Source organism: Ovis canadensis, chromosome 25 (genome assembly GCF_042477335.2).
Source record: "Ovis canadensis isolate MfBH-ARS-UI-01 breed Bighorn chromosome 25, ARS-UI_OviCan_v2, whole genome shotgun sequence".
In the NCBI taxonomy this organism is placed as follows: domain Eukaryota; kingdom Metazoa; phylum Chordata; class Mammalia; order Artiodactyla; family Bovidae; genus Ovis; species Ovis canadensis.
Window position 1 is genome coordinate 42,950,066 of NC_091269.1, and position 5,342 is coordinate 42,955,407.

General features: G+C 41.1%; 1 non-coding gene across 1 annotated transcript; it reads right to left on the reverse strand.

Moving 5' to 3' along the window:
* Positions 1-4,146: 4,146 nt before the first annotated feature.
* LOC138430638 (U6 spliceosomal RNA) lies at positions 4,147-4,250 on the reverse strand. The gene has a single exon (XR_011253321.1). It is a non-coding gene; the product is annotated as a U6 spliceosomal RNA (small nuclear RNA).
* Between the last annotated feature and the right edge of the window lie 1,092 nt (positions 4,251-5,342).

The following is a 5,342-nucleotide window of genomic DNA, read 5'->3' on the forward strand; positions in this document are numbered from 1 at the left end:
ACTGCAAGGTATATGTAGTTGGGTACATTTGTCCAGACTAAAGCTTTTACTTCCAGAAACACCACAGGTCACTGGAGAGGAACAGTGAAGCTGTAAGCCAGTGGAAGATCTGAGATACCTAATAAAAAAACAGACACCAGTGTTCCCTGGTGGTAGAGTGGTTAAGAATCTACCTTGCAATGGAAGGGACACTGGTTGAATCCCTGGTCCAGAAAGATCCCACACGTTAAGGGCCAGCTAAGCCCATGTGCCACAACTACTGGACCTAGAGCCTGCGCCTCGCAAAAAGAGAAGCCACCACAAATAGAAGCCTACACACTGAAGCTAGAGAATAGCCCCTGCTTGCCAAAACTAGGGAAACATCCCTACACAGCAACAAACACCCAGCACAGATGAAAATAATAAACATTTTTTTAAATGCTTAAAAAAAAAGGCACCGTCAACAGAAAAGTAAAATGATGTACTGGGTTGGCTTTTATCTGAATCCTTAACAGGACTTGGGACCTCTCGTTTTCTTGGCTGATGTGGTTCTTGCCAGTCATCTGACACTTGAATATCTTCTGGCGGAACAAGGTAGAGTTTGTGTGATAACTAATACTTTCTGCTGCACTTGGATCAATGGGATAGGACATGTGAAAAGTTAATATTAAGGAAATCTAAGCCCAGGAAGAGTGGCTTCATAATTTTGGTAGGGGCAACCTACCAAATTATGTTGTCTGGTCAACAGCTAAGAAAGCCCAAAGTTAACCTGGTTCCTTCCCTTTCTAGGCCTCTTAAAGGCAATTGTTGTTGTTTTCCTTTTCAGTCCTTGTTTGTTGAAACTGTTGGTTAAGTGTGTGCTTTTTAGGTTCCAACAGTTTGAAATAAGGCTCATGATGGCTCAAGGAATTCAGCCCATTCCAGTAGAGTAGCCCTGGTCCCTATAGGTGCTTGGAACAGTCAACAAGGGACTTCTACACCTCTTGGGCAGGCTAGGGTCTGCAGCCTCTGTCCAGGAGGAAGAAGTTTGAGAAGAAGAGAACTTTGGCCCCTTACCCTTTTAGTATAGGGTGTTGAGTATTTTGTGGGGAATGAGACAGGCTGGGACTGGGACCCTTTGCTGAAGTGCACAATGCTTGCACCTGAATACATCTCTCCTGGAGCAACAAAATACAAAGAAACTGTATGGGACTAAAAATAACTGCCTGCATAGGCAGTGGGGGCAATTTCTGGACCTAAGAGATACAAAGACAGCAAAAACCCCCAACCTCCACTTTTGAGGAGCCTGGAGCATAAGCAGATGGCTGGGAGCAAAAGCAGGGTACTGTGCATGGCCCTGCACACGGTACCTAACAGGTGGGCAAATTCCTAAGCCACCCCTCCGGTTGGACCCTAGTCACAGCCCTACCCTCACCCCATATAAGGAACAGACTTTCTTCTCCATCAGGGAGAGAGCAAGCAAGGGAAACTTCTTTGGTCTTACTCCCCTATGCTGTAGCAGGAGCCCTAGTAAAACTTTGCCTGAAAAAAGAAAGTGAGATTTTTTTTTTGGTACAAAAGTCTTTGCTTGCCATTTTATTTTCAATGTCACTAGCTTTACATATCGGAGAAGGCAATGGCACCCCACTCCAGTACTCTTGCCTGGAAAGTCCCATGGACGGAGGAGCCTGGTAGGCTACAGTCCATGGGGTCGCTAAGAGTCGGACACGGCTGAGCGACTTCATTTTCACACATTGGAGAAGGAAATGGCAACCCACTCCAGTATTCTTGCCTGGAGAATCCCAGGGACGGGGGAGCCTGGTGGGCTGCCGTCTATGGGGTCTCACAGAGTCGGACACGACTGAAGCGACTTAGCAGCAGCAGCAGCTTTACATATATATATATAATGGGATATTATTCAGCCATAAAGAATGAAATAATGCCATCTGCAACAACATGGATGGACCTAGAGATTGTCATGCTAAGTGAAGTAACTCAGACAAAGACAAATATATGGTTGTCACTCACATGTGGAATCTAAAAAGATGATACAAACGAACTTATTTACAAAACAAAAACAGACTCACAGACTTGGAAAACAAATTTAGAGTTACCAAAGGGAAAGATGTTGGGGGGAGGGATAAATTTGGAGCTCGAGATTGACATATACACTCCAGTACTTTGGCCACCTCATGCGAAGAGTTGACTCATTGGAAAAGACTCTGATGCTGGGATGGATTGGGGGCAGGAGGAGAAGGGGACGGCAGAGGATGAGATGGCTGGATGGCATCGCTGACTCGATGGACATGAGTCTGAGTGAACTCCGGGAGTTGGTGATGGACAGGGAGGCCTGGCGTGCTGGGGTCCCTGGGGTCGCAAAGAGTCAGACATGACTGAGTGACTGAATTGAACTGATATACAAAATATATAACCAGGGAATTCCCTGGTGTTCCAGTGGTTAGGATTTTGTGCTCTCACTACCTAGTGCTGAGTTTGGTCCCTGGTCGGGGAGCTTAAATCCTACGAGCTGGGTGGCATGTTCATAAATAAATAAATAAATAAATAAGGACTTCCCTGGTGGTCCAGTTGTTAAGAGTTTGCCTGCCAATCAGGGGGAAGGGGTTCAATCCCTGGTCCAGGAAGATATTACATGCCTTGGGGGCAACTAAGCCCATGAGCCACAACTACTGAAGCCGGCACTCTAGAGCCTGCATGATGCAAATACTGAGCCCAAGTGCCGCAACTACTGAAGTCACTGTGCCCAAGAGCCCACGCTCTGGAAGAAGAGAAGCTACCACAATGAGAAGCACGTGTAACACAACCAGAGAAGATCTGAGTACAACAACAAAGACCCAATGCAGCCGAAGATAAATTTAAAAAAAATTTTTAAGCTTAAAAATAAAAAGCACTTACTGTATAGCACAGGGAACTCACTCAATATTGTAATAACCTATATGGGGAAAGAATCTGAAAAAGAATGGATATATGTATAACTGAACCGCTTTGCTGTATAACTGAAACTAACACATCATTGTAAAACAACCAAATCCAAATATAAAAATTAAAATTAAAAAAAAAAGAACAATCTAGGTAGAGACCTGGCAAAAGTCTGTAAAAATTAAAGTACACAATTTAAATAATAGTTCAGGGAAAAGAGTAAGAAATATCTCGGGGTATTGAATGTTTTAACTGCTAGACAAATGACAACACACATTTGGACCTGAATAGGCATTAGAAAACAACGTAGGGACCTCCCTGGCAGTCCAGTGGTTAAAGCTCAGCATTCCCATTGCAGGGGCATGGGTTCAATTCCTGGTCCTGGAATTAAGATCCTGCATGCCACATGGCAGGACAAAAAAAGAAAAGCAATGGAATTAACAACACTGCTTTATGCAAGAGCAAATTCTAAGAGTTCTATCACAAGGAAAAAATATTTATTAAAAAATTTTCTACCTGCATGACATGATGGATTGTTACTAAACTTATTGTGATCATTTCATGATGTATGTAAATAAAATCATTATGCTGTACACCTTAAATTTATACAGTGCTATATGTCAGTTATATAGCAATAAAACTGGAAGAAAAAAGATCTCAAAAATATGGCTAGATTTAGACAACAAATAGGCTGAAAGCATCATTCCTTTATTCATTCACTTATTCAACAAGAGAATGACTACTATCAGAAGACTGCATTTACTTGTCAATTCTGAGCAGTTATCTGAGAAAAACACTGAAAACTGCCTGTGAATTTTAGGGTCTTTCAGATGGTGTAGGCTATCTTTGGGGGAAAAGCCTGATTATTAAGGACAAATTTGCTTAAATGCCTTTCTCATTTTTTTGCTTTGTGTCTCAGGGGCCCACACTGGGTGTAGGAGAGACTTCTTCCCTTACAATTGCTGTGGGGAAAATTTTTGCAATTGCCTGTAGTTCAGTGGGGTTTTCTTGGTTATCTGCATCTTGCTCATCTGGGTTATCTATATCTTGTTCGTCTGGGTTATCTATTTTGCTCCTCAGATCAGTTTGAGCCAGTGCTGTTAGTTCTTCCCCAAATCATGTGAGAGGGGGAGAGCTTGATAGATTTTGTGGGTTTTTTTCATTTTTAAAAAATTTTATTTTTAATTGGAGGATAATTACAATATTGTGATGGTTTTGGCCATACATCAACATGAATCAGCCATAGTTAATAAAAATTTGGAATGTTTCGAGAATTTGTGTGTTGTCCTTTTGCAGGGGCCATGATAATCTCTGTATTATCCCAATTTTAGTATATGTGCTGCCAAAGCAAGCACTTATTTTTGTTTTTGACTAGAAAATAGCCGCATGCATATTTCAAATGCTATTACAATTACTTTTCTTCTCCACGTGCTTGGGGGCTGGCAAACTCTGTCAAGGGCCAGATGGTAAATATTTTAGACTTTTCAGGCCAAGTGGTCTACTGTAGCTATTCAGTGCTGCTGTGAGAGCACCTGAAGACAGTACATAAATGAAGGAATGTGGCTGTGTTACAAAAAAATTTACTTGTGAAAATAGGTGGCAGGCTGGCTTTGGCCTGGAGGCATCGTTTACCAACTCTTGCTTTTACTGGTTTACTTTTAGATTTTCTTTATACATCATGTAAAAAACGTACTTATAAAAGCTAACATTACTGAGCAATACCTAGTCTATTCCAGATAGACTACTAAGCACTTTATATGCATTATTTCATACAATTGTCTCAAGCTTTGACATGGATACTATCATCCTCCTTTTACAGAATGTTCAGCTGAGGCTTAGAGAGCTTCAGTGACATGCTCAAGGTCATACAGGTAGGCACTGGCAGAACTATTATTTGAACCAAGGCCAATATGAGTATCTTTTACCAAGTTAATAAGTTGCTAGTTCTTATTTCCATTAATTTCAGTTTAAATGGACTATAAGAAAAGACAACCATCCATTGATGGATGAATGGATAAAGAAAATGTGGTACATATACACAATAGAATATTACTTGGCCGTAAGAAAAGCATGAAATCTTGCCACTTGCAACAACATGAATGGATGCAAAAGATATTCTGCTCTGTGAAGTAAATCAGACAGAGAAAGACAATACCCCATGATTTTACTTACATGTGGAATCTGAAGAACAATAAATGAATTAACAAAACAGAAAACAAACTCATGGATACAGAGAACAAATGGGGCTGCCAGATGAGGAGAGGAAGTGAGAGGTTGGGCAAAACAGATGAAAGAGATCAGGAGGTATACACTCACAATTATAAGTCATGGGGATGTAATGTATAGCATAATCTGTAATGAATGTAATGTATAGTCAATAATATTCTTTTACAGACATAATATTGCCATGCAATAATCGTGCATGGTGACAGATGGCTACTAGACTT